The following is a 19,252-nucleotide window of genomic DNA, read 5'->3' as shown; positions in this document are numbered from 1 at the left end:
CCACCCATTAGAGCCTGTTCCTTTGTGTTGCGTCCTCATCTCCAGATCACATGCCAGCAGCCAGGCCAGATGAGGAAACTGAGGCTCAGAGGGGGAATGCTTTGCCAAAGGTCACTCTAGGAGGCTGGAGCCCTGATTTCCAGACCCCAGCCTGGGGTCCTTTTAATTGTGATGGGGTGAGGCCTGGGGTCGCATGAGGCTGGGGTAGTATGAATGGGAGGTAGCAGGAGGCTAAAAGGGGGGTCCAGGTAACAGGAAGACAAGCGTCAAAGATCTTCCCATGCTGAGGGGAAGGGGCTCTGGGCAGGGTATATGTGGGGGAGGGGTGAGCAGTAGCGGTAACTGGGGCTGCTGACCAATTTCTCTTCTTCCAGTTTCAGTTCTGCCTCACTTGCCCCCTGAGACCCGGGGTTAGGAGTCGGTTTGGTGAAGGTGGGACGACTCATAGTCAAACCCATCTTGATCTTTAGGGGGTGGGTGTGGGGAGATGAGCCCAATACCAGTCAATGAGCCACTCCCTCAGCCTGCACTGCTGTTCCCGCCAGGTCCCACAGTCCGAGGGAAGAGGCAGGGCCCATCCTCAGTGGATGGGGGTGAGCTAAGAGCCTGGCTGGCCAGCGATGTCGATGGCCTTTCCTGTTTTCATTTCTCAGAGCTTGGAGCTTCCAGCGAATGGTGACTGGCCACAAAAGGAGGCTTGGGGAATGTTTGTTCAATGTACTCATAGTTTATCCCACTTGTGCTCACCCCCTTACTCACACTCTCAGTGATTCACAGGGCCCCAGGGTAAGTCCCCGGCCATATCAGGTGCTTTGGTGTGTGGGGACAGGATGCGATGCAGCCATGGCCTCCTGGACAGTAGAGGGGCCCTGGTCTACCTGTGACCAGTGTGCTCAGGGCACTGGAAAAGACAGTGGTGCTGGCACCAGTGGAGGTGCAGAGAGGACAGAGCAAACTGACCTGGGTGCTCAGGGGCGTGGCTGGCAGCCCCAGGCCCTGCTGAGCCTGGAGGGATACTTATCTCACCATGGGGCGTGAGCCCAGAGATTTACCAAAGATGGTCCCAATTCAAGGCCTTGGACCACCTTTGGGCTCCTCAGGGGCTTTTGTGGCCCTGTGGGGGAGGTGTCTGGGGCTGCTTCCATGTCTTTGGTTCTCACCAGGATTGGGGTATATCCTTCAGGGGCTCTGGACACTGGCAGAGAGACCTCAGGCCTGCCCTGGTCTCTCCCCTTGCCCACCCTTGCCCAGGAGGCTCCTTCTAGGGGCCCTGGCAGGTCGATGGCCCTGGGAGCCACACATCTCTCAAGCCCACCCCTGCCCTCCTGTCTCCCATGTCTCCCATCCCATCTCCTCATCTCCTCATCTCAGGGCTCAGCTCACTCAGGCTGACGTTATTTCTGATCTTGTTCCCTCGCAGCCCCCAGGCCTGTCCCAGCAGCTGCTGGGAAGAAATGCGAGTCAAACTGGAGTGTGGATAGGTACAGAGGGTGTTTCATGGGGGAAGCCCAGGACGGAGTCCTCAGAATGCCTCCTGCCACCATGGTCTCCCACAGTCCTCACTTCCCCATCACGGAGCTCCCGTGGGGCTTTGGGGCGCAAGTTTTAGATCTTTAGCAAAGGGCGTCTGAGGGACTGGCTTTTCCTTGGGGCTGCCCTGGTGTTGTGGCAGTGGAGGGTGGGGGATTTTGGCAACACCAGGGGCTCAGTATGGCTGAAACTCCCCGGGACAGCTTAGTTGCCCAAGTATAAGCCACTGTGCTGTCCCAGCCAGCCAGGCCTGTGCCACTGTGAGGACAGACATCAGGACATCGTTCATACCTTTGGGATGAAGCCAGGGAGGGTGGCATTAAAACCAATGAGGTACTGTTGGTACAGCAGGTACTGCCTTAGCTGGCCAAAGTGGTTCTTGCATTCTGTCTTTGTAGGAGTTAGCTGAGCGAAGAAGGTGGCAAGAGAAACTGCATGGTCAGAGGCACAGAGGTAGGGGAACTGTGAGTGTTTCCGTATGCCTGACTGGAGAGCAGAGGATGTGTGGGCAAAGGAGGGCAGGGAAGGCAGAGCGGCTCACAAAGCACTCTGAGGGCTCAGGCAAGGAGCAAGAACTTCCCTGAAGCCTGCCGTGGGGTGGGGAGCTGGGACTCCCCTGAGCCCCGAACATCTGTGCCTCCTGCACAAGCTGGCATAGGCAGCTCCCCACCCCCGCCAGTGGCTGATGGCAGCTGACCCAGCTCTGCCTCTGTAAGGGCTGGTGGGAGGCAGCCCTCATGAGACGTTGTGCAGTGGTGGAACCTGGGCTGGCTCCTTAGGGCTTCCCCTGGCCCCTCCACAGGCGCGGGCCCCACTTCTGAGGGAGGCAGGTGGGGCGTGGATTTGGAGTCACCCAGCCCTGCGTCCAGATCCTGACTGCTGGGGTGCACACCTGGTTGGCTAGGCCGAGGGAAGCAGCACACACCATTGACCCGGTCACCCCACTGCTGGGTGTCTGCCCTACAGTGACACTGCTGTGACAGCAAGACTGGAAACACCCTCTGTACTCATCCACACGGGACTGGCTTAGTCTATGGTATATCCCCGTATGGAATGCTACACCACAGCAGTAAAAAAGAATGTGGAAGCTTTCTATGTATGAATGTGCAAAAAAGCTCTGGGGTTTTTGTCAAGTCAAAAAGCTTGACAACAAGTCACAAAAAGCAGAGTGTGGCTCATGCCCAGGCCAGGTCAGAGCAGCGTGCCGTGCTCAGTACCCGGGGGAGTTAAGTGACTGGAATGAAGGAACAGGCCAGGTGAGTAAGATAGAGACCAGCTCGGGAGGGGCCCTGGGCTCAAAGAAGAAACTGAAAACTACTGGGACCAAATGACAGTGTTTAGCAGGCGTTGATCCACTTTGTGTCGTCACAGGATCTGGCAACTGTAAAGCCATAGCCACATGTATACTACGCTTTATGTGTGTTGTCTCATTAAAGCTCTCAACAACTCCAAACCCCGTGAGGGAGGTGCTTTCATCATCCCGAATTTACAAATGAGGGAATGGAAAACAGAGAGGTTAGGGAACCAGTACAGTCACACAGCTGGTAAATGGAGGAGCCAGAGAAAATGCATCTGAACCCACACCTCAATCACTTTTGCTCTCCTGCCTCTCAGAGTGGTGGCTGGAGGCGGGTATCCTAGAGAGGCCAGCTGGAGGCAAGGGGATAACAGGGGGCTGTTACAACAACCCAGACAAGAAGTAATGTGGGCCCGAAGGGAAAGCAGTGGCTTCCAAGGATGAGGAAGGACTCCGGTGTGGAAGTGACAGCTCTTAAGGAGGTGGAAACAAGCCCTGGTGGGGAGTGGGGAGTGGCTGCTATACAGGAGAGGAGCCCAAGATCCATTCATTCATTCATTCATTCATTCACTCAGGTAGCAAAATCACTGAGTGCCTGCTGGATGCCACACACTGTTCCAGGAACTGGGCTCACCTCAGTCACCAAGACAGATAAAAATCTCTGCTCTTCAGGAGCTTCTATTCTAGCTGGTGGAGACAGACAATAAATAATAAACACAATAGATATGTAAATTACCTAGCCTGTTAGAACTGTAGAAACAAACTAAAGGTAAGAATGACTGGGGGTCCTGGTCATGGAGCCTCTGAAGTTTCTAATGGGGTGGTCAGGGTAAGCTTCAGCAGGAAGGTGACTGAGTGAAGACCGGAAGGTGAGGGGTGACCCTTGCAGGTACTTGGGAAGGGCATTCAGGCCGAAGAGCAGGAGCTGGAGCATCTGAGGTGTTTGTGAGATGTTAAGGGAAGAGCAGCCAGCTGAAGAGAGGGGTGGCAAGGTGCATGTTTGGGTGTTGACAGCATAGAAGGCATTTAATTCCTTGAGACTGGTGAGATCAGGAGGGAGGGAGTGAAAGGTGGTGCTTAGTTTCAGCATCTGGGCCCACGATGAGGGAAAGAAAAGGGAGGGCAGTTTTTTGGAAGGTGACAAACTAAGTGCCCAAGGGTCACCTTGGAGGTGGTGTCCAGAAGGCACAAAGACTCTCTGGTCTGCAGCTCAGGAGAGGAACCAGAGGGCTGGAGCCGTGAGGACGCAGGGCGAGGGAAAGCTGGCGGTGGGAGAGGTGTGTCTCCTTGGGAAGATGGCAGCCAGAGGAAAAGACCCAGGACAGAGCTCTGGGTGGGGGTTCATTTGAAGGTGGCATCGGGAGGAGGAGCGAGAACCAAGAAGGGCCAGTGGGAGGGGCAGTCAGGGAGGAGGGTGGAAGCCTGGGTCTGAGCATTGGGAGCCTAGAGGGCACGTTTTAGGAAGAGAGCGTGAGTGGTCACTAGGCACAATGCTGAGGAGCTGCGTCACATGTGCCCCAAAGGAGAAGTAACAACAGAGAGCTTGGTGGAGTGTTGGGCGGTAGTCAGATCTCAGAAGTTAGGGGGAGGTGGGCGGTGATGGAGGCAGTGAGTGGAGGCGATGCTTTCAAGAGCTGCTGGGCAGAGGCTGGAGGTGGGGGTGAGGGGCTGCTGGGAGGCTTCCTTTAGGATGGGAAGGGTGACAGCAGCAGTGGCTCTGACGCTATGAGGCAGCAGCAGGAGGTTGGGACGCAGGTGAGACAGGATGAACGTCACCAAGTTCCCCGGAACCTCTCTGGGACCAGGCTGAGGTGACCTCCGCCTGCCCCACTCTGGCTCGAGTCCTGAGGAGGGAAAGGGGGCTACTGGAGGGGAACAAGGCCAGAGTGAAGGGAGGGGCGAAGGCAGAAGTGGACAGAAGTTATCTTTTACAGATAACATAACGGTTGTTTCCACTGTGGTAAGACCATAAAGAAAATCCACGAGGGCAGGGGTGTCTTTTGAAAAAATTTCCCAAACATGAGGGTGCGGGCCCCTCTCCCACCCTGGCCCTGACTTCAGGCCTAAACCCCAGTGCCCTCGGAAAGCCCCCAAACAGAATGGCTTCCAGGAGGGGCAGCCCTGCAGACACAGAGGTGGGAGGAGGGTGGGCAGGGCAGAAGGGCGGCAGGAAGCCTGTGTTATCTGGGACCAGCTGACCACGCAGGAGCTCTCGGCGCTGCTCAGCTGGCTGTGCCTGAGCCGACCCACGATGGCCCTGCTTGGGGCCTCCAGCTGCTCAGTGCCCTCTCCAGGGCCTGGGCCAAGGTCCACGGGGGAACGGATGTCTGGAGTGGAGGCAGAGGTGGGGCCGGGGCGGGGACCAGAATTCAGGGGACAGGTGCTGGCTTTGATAGCTCGAGTCTGGTCACTCCTTCCCTTTCTGGGTATATGTGGACCTCACCTACTGAATCATTCGAGCTAGATACTCGCGTGGGGGTGGACCTTCCCCTCTGGTCTAGTTTCTCAGGAATCCACCTAACTTCTTCTTTCCTGAATAGAAACTGCCTTTGTTAAATTCAGGAACTAACTTGTGTTGATAGCTCTCCCTCTCCCCTGACCCCCACACAAGGTGTGAGCAAGTGCCAGGCCCAGACTGGTCATTCCGCACCTGGTGTGACCCTCACAAAGCCTCACGGAGAGGACACTGTTGTCCCCACTGAACAAGTAGGAAAGCGGTGGCTGTAGGGAGCGCAGTGACTCACGCAGCACGAGCCTGTGTGGCGAGTCCGGTGAGACCTCTGATGTGAGTTGGCTGTGGGGCGGCTCAGTGACAGCATCGGCTGGGGCACAGGGCTGCCAACGCCCCACGGGGCTCGCTGCGCTCTTCCTCTCCTGCACGTCTCAGCGCTCACAGATGTGACAGCTCCTCCATCTGTGGGGACAGGCACTCAGGGCCTGAGAGGCTCCCAGGGGACACTCGTCTGCAGTCGCTTCCCAGCCCCTAGGGCACCCCACCGAGAAGGCTGGCAGCCGGAGCATGGGGTCCACGCATGGTGGCTGGACCTGGCACCCCAGCTGTGACCCGCCGAGTCCTGCTCCCTGCTCGTCCCCAGCCCGCCGCAAATGCCCCACACTTCTTTCTGACTGCTCAAGTGCAAAGAGCACAGGCTCTGGGCTCAGAGATGAGGCTTCAAAGCCACCTGTGTGATCTCGGGCAGGTCCTATAAATTCACCTGCAAATCAGGGGTGCTAGCAATAACACTGTCCCCAGAGGGTTCCTGAGGACCAGGGGAGACTTTTAGAGCCTGGCTCACAGGAGGTGCTCAGAAAATATTACTTCTTTTCCCTCAGGTCCCCAACCTCTCGGGACCACCCCCACTATCAGCTGTTTGGTGTCAGGACTGCCAGCTCCGAAAGGAATTTGGGACTGAAGTTTTAGGACTTGTCCCCTGATTCAGGGAGTTGATGGTCCAGTCTGGGTGTTTTGGGGTTCATGTCCCTTCCAGGGCCTCATGGAGGAAGCCACAAACTTCAGAGCAAAGATGAGAAAGCACTTGTGGGTTGGGGCCCTGTATCAGGTGCTTCTGAGAGGCTCACCCCTAACATTTGTGAGGCTCAGTAGAAGTACAAATGGAGGCCCACATGCGAGGTGTGACAATTCAGTTCCCGAACTTGTTGCAACGATGTTGCTAACCTTTCTTGATATCAGAGGGATTATTCATTATGAATTTGTACCAACTGGACAAACAGTTAACCAAGTTTACTATTTGGAAGTGCTGAAAAGGCTGCGTGAAAAAGTTAGACATAAACAACCTGAATGTTTCGCCAATTCATGGCTCTTGCATCACAGCAATGTACCAGCTCACAGGACACTGTCTGTGAGGAAGTTTTTAACCAGTAAACAAATAACTGTATTGCAACACCCTCCCTACTCACCTGATCTGGCCCCCAATGACTTTCTTTACCCGAAGATCAAGGAAATATTGAAAGGAAGGCATTGATGACATTCAGGACACCAAGGGTAATATGATGACAGCTCTGATGGCCATTCCAGAAAAAGGGTTCCAAAATTGCTATGAAGGGTGGACGAGGTGCTGGCGTCGGTGCATAGCTTCCCAAGGGGAGTACTTCGAAGGTGACCGTAGTGATATTCACCAATGAGGTATGTAGCACTTTCTCTAGGATGAGTTCGCGATCTTAATTGTCCGATCCTTGTAGCACATGTCTAAATATTTAAGTTATAGATCAAGCTAGTAAACTGCTAAATAGAATATGTTCTAGCCTCTTACTTTGACAAATACACATTCACAAAACCTGGAAGGCCAGTTGCATTTAGAACTCTTGGCCTCCTGGATTCTGGTGCTGGAACGTGTCCCCTTCCCCAGCCCCAACCTTGGGAAATGTATGTGGCCATCCTAGGCCATCGTCCGTGGTTCATCCACATCCTTGCAACAGCTGCCCTTGGCCACCCCGTAGCCTGGGGTGTGCACACCAGCCACAGGCCCAGGCCGACTGAGGAACTGGGTTCTGGGCCTATGGGCAGGGAATTCTGGGGTTCTGCATTTGGAGGAGAAGCACGGGCCTGGGTGGGCATGTCGCCTTGGCTCATGAACTTTTAGCCCCTCTGTGGGAGGGGATGAGGCCAGAGAGGGTTGCCCCAGAGTGCGGGGCCCAGGGCAGGGGCCCTTCTTCCCTGGGTCTAAGTTCCATGCTGCCCTTGGGGTACTGCCAAGACCTGGTTCCAGGGTGAATGTCCCCACCCTGCTATCCTGGCACTTGAGCCCTACTGGGTGCTGGTGACACAGGCGACATGCCTTGCTGAGCTCACAGTCTGAGGAGTTAGTTAGCTCTCCCTCTCCTCCTCTACAGCACCAGCCCCTCCCTTCCTACCCAGCACCCCACTTTCCTCATGCAGGATGGGGGAGGGGAGCCTGCTGCCACCTGCCCACCCCTCTCTGGGACCCTGATATTACACTGCCTAGTCTGACTCTGTGGATGGGCCGTGGCCAGCCCGCCCGAGCTTGTGCCAGGAAAGTGGGGCACCAACTCTAGTTTAGCCAATGTTTCTCGTTCACTCGGTTGAAAAGCTACAGCTTCCTAACCCTCAGGCTCCCAACCCTCACGGGGTGCTGATGCTGTGTGACAGGCCAACGGCACGGTTCCTGCACCTGCCCTGCTACTGGGTGCCTCCCTCGTGGGGGCAGAACATCTGCCGCAAGGCCATCGGCGTCTACAAGCCCTCCTCATTTCTGGGTGCCCTTGTTACCACCCTAGGGGTGGGGAGGGCCAAGGGAGGTGGGGATGGTTAGCAGACTCTGCTGTCAGGTTTGAGAGGAAATTCAGAGACCGTTTCCATCGAGACAGGAGGGCCCTGGGCCCTGGGGTGGGGGCTGACAGGGGTTTCCAGGGAAGGCTGATGGGGCCTGTACCACTATGTGATCAGGAACGCGCCGGACTGAACACCCAAGACAAGAGGACCGGCTTCCTCCCTCAGCCACAAGCCGTGGTGCAGGCGCCCCCTCAGGACCGGCTCCTGCGATGCTTCTACCTCCTCTCTGTTCACCAATGGCCTCCTTCTTGCTGTGTCAGCAACACTGCTGCTTCTGCCAGGTGTGGCCACTGTCCTTCAGCCATCACAGATTTGTCTGGGGTGGGGGCTCCCTGTTGGTGGGGACCAGGTCTGGGACACAGTGAGGGGGTGCCCACCTCGTCCTGCCAGGTAAAAGGAGGCAGAGCACCTGTCACCCTCTGGGAAGCGGACCCCCCTGGGTGGCCTCTCCTACTCCTTCCTCATTGGACAGCCCTTGCCTCCATCCTGGCAAGCTGCCCCCACCCCCCATGGCCCAACAGGGAGCAGTCGCCTGACCTGGCTGTCAGTGAAGAGGCGCTGGAATGGGAGGCAGTGCCCAGGGCACTTAGCACATGTGGAGGCCCATTCAGGCCACCAGCCCCGGCTCCTCCCTGTGGATCAGCCTACCCAGCTGAGGTGGGACAGGCCAGGGCCCTGATCTGCAGGGAGCTGCGGAGCTCCTCCCCCAACACCCTTGCACGTGCTGTGCCTACGCAATGCTGTTCTCCCTCCTCACTGCCCTTGAGCACCACCCCCAGGCCCCTTTCTGAGAAGCCCTCCCAGCTCCCCAGCCAGGGTCTGAGGGGAGGACCCAGCACAGGTCTTTGTGAGTTCAGACTCCTGGGAAGTGGCCCAGGTACCCCCTGGTCTTACCCTACCACCCTCCTTGGCAGGCGCTGGGCCTGTGGGGCTTGGTGCAGGTCCTTTTGAGAAGTGAAGGGCTCATGCTGCCCCAGCACTCAGGCCTGTGCCTCAGTCGCCCACTGAGCACCAGGAGCTCTGTCATACCCTGCCCCGCCCTGCCCCTGTCCCTGACACAACAGCCCAGCTGCTTCCTAATGGGAAGTAACTCCCTCCTCTGGGAAGAGCTCAGGAAGCAATCGAGGATCTGACCTCATGTTTGTGTCTGTCTGGCTCTGTTGGTGCCACCAGATATCCCAGAAGCTTCTCCAGGGAGGGGGCAGGGGGCAGGAGATGGGGCTGCAGGGTGGAGGCTGGACCTGGCCCAAGCCTCTCCTGGGATGAAGCTACCTTCCATTCTAACTTGGGTCCCGAGTGGAGGGGCCGCCCAGGCTACACAGCTAAGCGGCCAGGCCTCCGTGTCCAGAACTGCCCTGGCACGTGCTGGAGACTTGCAGGGGAAAACACCGGCAGATACCAGGCCTCAAGGCCGCCTGGGGCTCAGGGGCTGCAAGCGGCAGGCTTGGGGCTGTCGGGGGCATGAGGGGCCAGAGGCTGACTTCAGCTTGGTGGGGTGGGGGGCCTTTGAGGAAAGCACACCACCTGAGTGACGGGCTGGGAGCCAGGCCCCGGGGAGGGGAGCCTCTGGGACATTGTCCCTCTGGAGCGTTGCTGAGCTGGGGTGTGCTGGAGACGAGTCACTTCCTCTCTCTGGATCACACCCTTGAGTGACAGCACCTCCTACATCACGGCTTGGCCACCTGGCTGTTGCAGGATCAAATAAGGTGATGAAGAGACTAAAAAGCATAAAGGTGGTATTATTAGCAGGAATCATATTTGACTTGCTAATCAGCTTCCTAAAAATAGCCACGCTTATTATAGCGCAGGGAGAACCCTAAACTGAAGCCCGTTCCCTGGATTCTTGGGGTGGCTCTCTGGCAATCTTGCTGTGTGAATGTGGGCTGGGCCCTGATCCTCTCTGGGCCTCTGGTTCCAGATGGAGCCTGGACAGCCCCTGAGGACCACCAGCTCCGAGTGAAACAGTAGTCAGATACCAACTCAGGGAGGGCACCTCCTGTCTGGCACTGGTTTCTGGGGGCCTGGCTTCCTCTGAGTCACTAGGTCAGAGCACTTGGTACCACTGAGGCAATCCCTGGCACCTGCTAGGGCATTTATAGCCGTCTTGAGTCTGACCTTGACCTTGCAGTGTGGGGGCAGGCTGCGCACTTCCCAGCAGAGCCCAGCCATTAGCAGGCTCCAGAGACTGCAGAGAAGACGACTCACAGGGAGGAGGCTCACTGAGAGGAGCGGGGCCTGGTGGGGCGGGGTTCAGGGCCAGGAGGAGCGGGGCTGCAGACTCACAGTGGGACATCCAGTTGGCTGGGGAATCCTTTCCTTCAGTGCATGTGTATTGTGCACTTAACTATGTGCCAGGTACTATGCCATATGCTTTGGAGACAATGGTGGGCAAATTAGATCCTGTTCCAGTCTAGTGGGGGAGGCAGGCACTCTTGACTAAGCATGCAAATAAACCCACAAAATGCATACAACTCTGACAAGGGCATGCATGGTGCCAGGGGCACATGTAATGGGGGATTTGACTTAATTGGGAGGTCAGGGAAGGCCTCCTGGAGGAGGTGATGTGGGTTGGAACCTTGATGAGTAGGCCTAGGCCAAGAAGGAGGTGAGAGGGGAATTCCAGGCAGAGGGAACAGAGGCGCAGCAACGGTGGTGAGCAGGCGGGTAGAAGGGGCTGAGGCAGCACTGAGGAAGGGCTGGGGTGGCTGGAGCAGAGACGGCCCCAGGAGGCCTGCTTTACCTTCACAGGATGAAAGCCCCAGCAGGGGGAGGAGACACGCCACTAGAAGAAGCCTTACCAGCGTGGTGCTGGGGATGGGACAGGGTGGGGACTCAGACTGTAAGACCGAGAGCACTGGAACACAGCCACACTCAGACGTCAGAGGGAGGCAGTGAGAGGGGCCATGCTGACTCAGAAATGCTGACCTGGAAACACACCTGGGAGGACGGACGCACAGGATGGAATATTCCTCGCTCCCTCGCTTCCCTGTCTAGTTTCACTTCTGGGAGGAAATGCCCCCTCTGTTGGTTCCTGTGAGTCATCAGCACAAGCCCCAAACCCTTCAGGATGCCGTTCTACCGTTCTACCGTGTGTCTCCATCTCCTTGTCCCTTTGTCCCCAGGGGGCCTGCTCTGACTCCCCAGCCCTCTGCCCCCATCTGCTCTCCGGCACAAAGAGCCAGGCAGTTGTGAGAACTGAAGGGTTAATTGGGACAACTGGCCCTTACAGGAGACTGTCCCAAAGACGGTGCCTGGACTTTGGTTTATGCTGACATCGATGGGAACCCAAGGAGCGTGAAGAAAGGGGCCCCTGGGAGACCATCTGGTTCGGCCCCCAGGGGGTACATTCAGGCCGCATGCTAAGGACTAGGGAGGATAGGACTTACCACAGCAGAACACAGCACACCTGCATGAGGGCCCTGCTCTACTGGGCATTTCCAATATTGGGAGAGACAGGGCTGGGGGGTCTTTCTGGCCTGGGGCCCCCAATATCCTCAATGCCCCAGATCTTGCACTGCATCTTGCCCTGGGACTTCTGCCTCTAGAAGTTGGCCTTCTGGGACTTTGAAGGGAGGCCTGTGGAGACAGTGAGTTCCCAGTCAGAGCAAGGACACCCACTGGGACCAGATTCTAGAAGACTGGTTGCAGGAAACCTCACCAGTGGGCAGGCTCTTAGGGCTCTGGGGGTGACATGGAGCCCCCACCTCCGGAGGCCAGCTTCCTTGTACTGGGATGTTTCCTGGGGCTTGGAGGGGCTCATGTCCCCACGCCCCTCCCTTGGCAGTCCTGGGGAAAATTCTCTCCCCTCTCACCTAAGGGAGGTGCAAGGTAACAGGAGACATCCAGCCCCTCTCACCCACGCAGCCTGACCATCCTCTTAGGCAAAAGGACCATCCCAATCCATCAGGGACACTCAGTGTGAAGACATCCAGGGAGTTTCTGTGCAGGGCTGTAGCCTAGGATGCAATCTCTTTTCTAGCCAGCAGAGGTTGGATGGACATTTCCAAAATGTCCTCTAAGCTGGTGGGCATGTAAGGATGGGGTAAGGGCTTATTTCCTCCAGTGCTCAGGTGGGGAAACTGGACCCTGAGGGAAGAGGGAACTGGCATCAGGACAGGGCCCAGGAGTCCTGTGTGCTCCTTCCGCCCCTGGAAACCCTCTTCCCTCCCTTCCCCACACCTTCAGTAACCCCCCCCACACACACACACACACACGCACCTGGCACCTATCCCTGGACCTTGGGATGCACGCTCAGGGAGTCGTAAAGTGGGGAACTTACCCTCCTTGGCAGCACTGCTCCCTGATGGCCACCCAGAGGGGCTAGAAGTTTCATCTGGTCTCCACTGGTCAGTCCAGTGTGCCCTGGGACCCAGCCTCAGCCTGGCCTCCTTGCCCATCAGGACATACTGACAGTGGACATCGAGCCCTAGAACATGTTCCAGCTTGGCCTCTGGTGGGCGGAGTGACTTTGGGAAAGTTTCTATCCCTGCATGGGTCTGTTTCCCCGTCTGCACAGTGAGCAGGGTGACTCAGGGAGGCGCCCCCAGACTTCAGCTTTGCAGTCCTCTCTCCGTCTAACTCTCGGCCCATCCCTGTTCTCCTGGCCCCTCGTAACCTCTCTCTCCTGGGTGTTTGGCAGCCCCAGCTCTGGAAGTCCTCACTAAAAGCACGCCCACACTCCCTCTTCCTCTCTTTGACCTTCCTCCCACTTTCAGGAGCTCCACACTTGGTCCCCATTCTGCTCTGGTCCTGGTTGGCCCAGCTGGTTTAAGGAGCAGCCCTCATCCTTCTTCCCACCCAGGCACTAACCCTTCTGAGCAGGCTCCTGATGGCTATGTAATGGGACCATAACATTCAGTTTGCCCGTAGTGAAATAGATAATGATACCCAACTCTCACAGCTGTTAGGAGGATTAAACAAGCTAATAACATATTTGCGAAAGAGCTTTGCAGGTGGTGGGTCTGTGTCAGAGGAGGGGTGGGAACTTGGGGAGGCCTCAGCTGCTGGTCCCTGAGGCCACCCAGACCCCTGCCTGCAGGGCCATGCCAACACAAGTGGCACTCGTGGGCCAAACCAGTGCCTGGCCAAGCCCATCTGACCTGGAATTCAGGTCAGACCTTGCTTGCTCAGTCCTGGTCCCCTGTGGTGACAGGCCTGCAGTCTTGTGAGATAAGAGGACAGCTCCTTTACCTACTGGGACTAGAATGGATGTGGGGGCTGGAGCCAGGCTCCCCTGTGCAGGGAGAGGCCTTGGGAGCTGCCACTCAGGGGCCTCTCAGACACTGTGGGGGCTGAGGAAACAGACACGGTACGGGGGCCTGACGCCTGCCCGGGAGAGGAGCAGTGTGGGGACAGAGCCCCGGAAAGTAGTTTACAGGCTCTCGGCCTCACGTGGAGGAGTGCTGGCTCGGGTAGTAGATGGCCGTCAGCTGTGGCTGATTGGCCGTCAGCTGTAGCCAGTTAGCCAATTAGCCGCTAATATAACTGCTGCCGCTACGGAGGAGAGGGGAGGAGAGTGACAGAGAGTCGTCGGTGGGTTGCAGACAAAAGGGACAGCAGGTCGCACGTCCAGTGAACCCAGCCTCCAGTGAGACCATAGTGGTATGACTCCCCTGCCTATGGCTCCGTGGGTGTTCCTTTTTGGCCTCACCATATCCTGCGTTCTTGTATGGGGAGCGGGAGCAGAGACCCCACAGGCTGCCCCACAATGGGGAGCAGGAGGAGCAGAGACCCCTCCGGACGCCCCGCACGACAAATGGCGCAGCGAGCAGGGTCTCCTGCATGACAAGCAGTGAGCAGCAGGGTCCCCCCACTGGCGCCCCCAGGACAGAGGGAACAGTAGCCCCAGAGGGTGAGATGAGACCTGTGGGTAGGGATTACATAGAGGGAGGCTTCTCTTGGGTTGAGGAAGAACTTTGTCATAAATGGAGCCTCCAAAGGTAATATAGGCTTTTTCTTGGGGTCCTAAGCTCGTGTCCCAGGAGGTGTGAGACAGGCTGGGTGGCCCCTCTGTGGGGGAGGCGCTGTGGCTGAGGGGATTTTTGCAGTGAGTGGTGATAGGCCAGAGAACCTGCATCTAGTGTGGGTCAGGTGGGGGGGCAGCATTACTTCCTAAACATTAAACAGCCCCCTTCCTTGGCTGCCCAGCACACCTGCTATGTAAATAGAGGCCCACGGCCTCCCCAGAGAGAGCCCCTCCCCAGGGCGCAAGCCTCTCTTCTTGGGGCACTTCCCCTGCCTCCCTTCACCCTGTGCCCTCTCCAGGGCAGGTCTCAGAACAAGGGTCTCCTGCCTGGCTGTTCTCCTGCGAGCTGGGAGGCCCAGCAGCCCCAGCCAGCTCCCCCTCCCCCAACACACAACATTCTGCTTGGCCTGGGGGCTGCAGTTTACAGGCTGGCTCTGGGGAGGGGTTCCTAAGATGTTTCCTTAGACATGTAATTGGAATTGCATGGCTTGGTAATTAGGAGAGATAGCACACTGTTCTATAAATGACTGTAATTACAGCTACTTTCTACTGCCAAACCAGGAGTTTCAGGGATCACCTGGGGGAACTGGGTGAAAGGCGGAGGGGAAGAGAGGTGAAGATGTGGAGGTCTGCTGTGGGCTCTACTAGACTCATAAGACCCTCCACAGACACCTGGTGGCGGGAACTCCAACAGGCCTGGAGACCGTTTGGTTCAAGGCCCCGATGTGACAGAAGGGAGATACCTGCAGAAGGGAGAGCACTTGTCCCAAGAGACAGAGGCATCGACAGCGTAACCTGCACTGGAACCCAGCCTTCCCCTCAGCCACAGAGTCTGAGCGACTCAGTCTGGTTTTTGGTCCACGCCACGTGCTTTCTCCTCTCATGGTCTTTCCCCAGCACTCCCTTCAGCCTTGCACACTCCCTACCTGCTCTCTGGGATACTTTTATTCTTCCCTCAGTCTGTGTAATACCACCTCCTCCAGGAAGCCTTCCTGGAACCTCTGGGTAGGTCAGGGTCTCCTCAGGGTCTCCATGGCCCCAGTGTTGTCCTTCTGTCCCCTACAGATGACCCCACTCTGCATGGGCCTCAGAGAGTGTAGTCCTGAGGTCATGGACCACATTCAATTCCCAGGGGGGGCCGGAGCTGGCTTGTACGGACATGCAGGACAGGTGGTTAAATGTGCAGGAATTCTGTGAACTTCGTGTTAAGTGCAGCCATCGTTAACAATTAAATTACATAAATTTACAATTAACTACATTTTGTTAAAAAAGGAAATGCACACTAAAAACTCATCACTTCCTAATTATTTTACTGTTACCTATGTTCATAAGGTTATTTATATTTATGGGAACTGGTCTGACAATGAAGTTCAAGAACTTGTTGCAACAATGTTGCTAACCTCTTTTGATATCAGAGGGATTATTCATTATGAATTTGTACCAACTGGACAAACAAGTTAACCAAGTTTACTATTTGGAAGTGCTGAAAAGGCTGCGTGAGAAAGTTAGATGAGCTGAACTTTTCGCCAACAATTCATGGCTCTTGCATCACGACAATGCACCAGCTCACAGGGCACCGTCTGTGAGGGAGTTTTTAGCCAGTAAACAAATAACTGTATTGGAACACCCTCCCTACTCACCTGGTCTGGCCCCCAATGGCTTCTTTCTTTACCCAAAGCTAAAGGAAATACTGAAAGGAAGATATTTTGATGACATTCAGGACATCAAGGGTAATACGACAGCTCTGATGGCCATTCCAGAAAAAGAGTTCCAAAATTGCTTTGAGGGGTGGACTAGGTGCTGGCATGGGTGCACAGCTTCCCAAGGGGAGTACTTCAAAGGTGACCATAGTGATATTCAGCAATGAGGTATGTAGCACTTTTTCTAGAATGAGTTCGCGATCTTAATTGTCATGCCCTCGTATAATGGTGTGAACCAACTCAGCGTTCATGGACATCACACTGGTGGCTTAAACTTGCCATGGTAGGAATACTGACACCACAGAAATGGGCAAATGCCACAAATCAGGGCTCCTTACTGCATCCCGGAGAGCTGGTTGCTAAACACTTTTCAGCATACCACTAAATGTAGGCATTGCCTTGGGGAGTGGGGTTATCTGCCATCAGTGCTGGTCAGGTCCCTGCCCGCTCTTCCCAGTTCTCAGTGGGGCATAGGTAAGGCCGATGGCTGGGGCCTGTCTGCGGGCACTGGGGTGGAGGGGAGCCATCTTTCCTAGTCCAGAGCTGAGGGGCCCCAGAGAGTCGGCAGATGTAGGCGGCCTTGGCAGGGAGCACAGGGAGCTGGGCCCAGGAGGCCCTGCCATTTCCTCTCCCATGGCAGTGTGCTACCTTCATGCACCTTCCACAGCCTGGCCACAGTAGGTGGGTGGGAAGAAAGGCCATTGGCCTTGGCTGGCTTCAGAAAGGGTGCCTAAAGGCCCCCCTCATAGATCTTTGGGTGAAAAATGGCCCTTTCAAGTTCTTCCCTCTCGTGGGTAGCAGATCCTACACAATCCCAGAAGTTCAGGGCTAAGGAAGGAGAGGGAGGACAGTCACCATGCAGAAGGCAACCTTGCTCTCCCTTCATTCTACAGAGGGGCACACTGGTGAACTTTCAGTTCCCCTAGTGCAGGGGGTTCCTGCAGCTCGTTTACAATGGTTCACAACCAGGGGTAAAACTGGCAAAGTCCTGAGACAGGTTTTTATTGTCACAACTAGAAGAGAGGTGCTAGTGGGTATGCAGTGTATGTGTGTGTGTCTCACTGTATGCAGTGTGCCTGTCGCTGCACACAGTGTGTCTCATTGTATACAGTGTGTCTCACTGTATGCAGACACAATGCACACAGTGGGACACACTCACTGCATGCAGTGAGCGGCACACTGCATACAGTGAGACACACTGCACACAGAGACACACTGCACACAGTGAGAGGCACACTGCATACAGTGAGACATACACGCACTGTGCGCAGTGAGACACACGCACTGCATACAGTGAGACGCGCTGCATACAGTGAGACATACTCTGCACACAGTGGGACACATGCACTGCATACAGTGACACACACTCACTGCATACAGTGACACGCACATACACTGCATACAGTGAAACACACACATGCACACAATTTCAGTGCCGAGTTAAGAATGCCTGGTTTCCAACCTCTTAATCTACAGAAGACGCACTGTGGGCAGGGGAGGCCCTCGCTTGTTCAGAGTCACCCAGCAAGTCCTCCTCGTCCCCAGTGCCATCGGCAGAGTGCCTGCAGAGTGCCAGAGAAAACCAAGACAAGACTGGGCTCTGATCGGAACCTCCTTTCAAAGTTTCCCTGGACATTCCCCACCAATGTCCTCTTGGTCCTCATTGGACCCCAACCTCTCAGCAGCAGTAGCTGCTCCTGACTAGCCCCAGTGAGGAGGCGGATGCTGGGGGGCTGCCTAGTGGTCAAGGGAGAGGGTGGTTGAAGCCAATCCACACTTTTAAGCCAGAAAGGCCACAATGGTTGGAAGGATACACCATGGCAGTGGGCACCCAGGGGCACCAGAGGGCTGGGTCCAGTTGCAGGTGGTGATGGGGTGCCACTCGCCCATGGCCATATCCCTACTAGGTATGTGGGGTGTATGTGCAGGAAGCTCAGATTTTCTGACCTTACCTGACAGATGACCCAAGGTCCTTGATTACCTGCTTTCAGAACTGGCCTTGGAGAGCCCACCAGGGTTATGTCTGTGGGGACCTCAGCTGCCTCCTCCATTCTCTGTCCTTCTTGCCTTCTTCACAGGAAGCAGAATTGCATACAGTGAGCCATGCAGACTCTACAGCTCTACTCCAGGATTCATATCCGGGATTTATTTTATACTAGCTGTGTGACCTTAGGCAAGTTACTCAACCTCTCTGTTTCCTCACCTGTGGAATGGGGATACACAATTGTATCCACCTCATAGGGTTGGTGGGAGGATCAAATTAGGTAATTTTTAATAAAGCACTTAGAAGGATTCCTGGCCTAGAGTAATCACTCAATAAATATGAACTATTATTGCTATTGTTTTTACTGGGCTCCTCACACCCTCTGGGGCGGGTGGGAACTAACCAAGGCTCTTCTAGCATCTCTCTGCTTCCCTCTAGTGGACCCTGGCTGCAGTGTCCTGAGGACACACAGTTACCTTGTGTCCACAAAGGTAATTTCTTTCTTCAGGTTTTAAAGGAAGTTTGCCATTTAAGGAAAACTTAGGGCTGATTTTTGGATAGAGTCAAACAACTAATTTTGCTCTCTTCTGCCCAAACAACTCACTTGTGGGTTGGCATTTGCATATTGGTTTTCTTGAAGCAACACCCTGCTATAGTGGAAAGGCAACAAGGGGGCAATTTTTCTTGACATTCATGATAATTGACCATTTTCAGTTTTTACAGGTGTAATGACCTTTAACCCCAACAAATTTCTGCAAACCTCTTTACCCTACTGTTTAAGCCAAACATTGCCCATCCACATTCCCAGCGTGGGGATAACTTGCCAGTTTCCTCAACTTCTGTCTTTCTCCCTTTGTCCTACCATTTAGTGTTAAAACTGGTAACAGCAGAGACTGTTGCCTGTTTTGCTTCCAGCTCTGTCGCTGATGCCCATTATTGGGTCTGGCACTGTGGGGACAGAGCCAGGAGTGCAGTTTCCAGGCTCTCGGCCTCATGTAGAAAGGTGCTGGCTCAGGTAGTAAATGGCCATCAACTGTGATTGGATGGCCATCAGTTGTGGCTAGTTGGCCGTCAGCTGTAACCAGTGAGCCATTGGCCACTAAATATAACTGCAGTGGCTACGCTAACAGAAAATGGGGGCTAGCAAGAAGATGGTGGCTGAGCCTGCAAGCGGTGGAGTGTGGATTGCGGATCATGAGGTTCCTGCCTCCTGTGTCTCCAACCCAGCCGCCAGCGAGACTATAGTGGTATGACTCCCCTATCTATGGCTCCGTGGGTGTTCCTTTTTGGCCTCACCATGTCCTATGTTCTTATGTGGGGAGCGGGAGCTGAGACCCTGCCTGACACCCTGCCTGACACATGGCGCAGCGAGCAGGGTACGGTGCCGGCCAAAGCTCTCCGAAGGGCAGTAGAGTAGTTTGTGTGTATGAACACAGTCTCAGGAAGACCAGGAGGAGCAGCTGCC

The 19,252-nt window shown here is 55.5% G+C and overlaps 1 long non-coding RNA gene across 2 annotated transcripts; it reads left to right on the top strand.

Annotated features, from left to right (window-relative positions):
- Positions 1-3,387: 3,387 nt before the first annotated feature.
- LOC141570636 (uncharacterized) lies at positions 3,388-18,205 on the top strand. Of its 2 annotated transcripts, none has more exons than XR_012494869.1 (3): positions 3,388-6,971; positions 8,253-8,419; positions 17,882-18,205. It is a non-coding gene; the product is annotated as an uncharacterized LOC141570636 (long non-coding RNA). The 2 variants fall into 2 exon arrangements; XR_012494868.1 differs by lacking the exon at positions 17,882-18,205 and adding an exon at positions 17,280-17,873.
- The last annotated feature ends 1,047 nt before the right edge of the window (positions 18,206-19,252 follow it).

This window comes from Rhinolophus sinicus, linkage group LG03 (genome assembly GCF_036562045.2).
Source record: "Rhinolophus sinicus isolate RSC01 linkage group LG03, ASM3656204v1, whole genome shotgun sequence".
NCBI classification, from domain to species: domain Eukaryota; kingdom Metazoa; phylum Chordata; class Mammalia; order Chiroptera; family Rhinolophidae; genus Rhinolophus; species Rhinolophus sinicus.
Note: the sequence above shows the minus strand (reverse complement) of the source record. Positions and strands in the feature narration are given on the sequence as shown.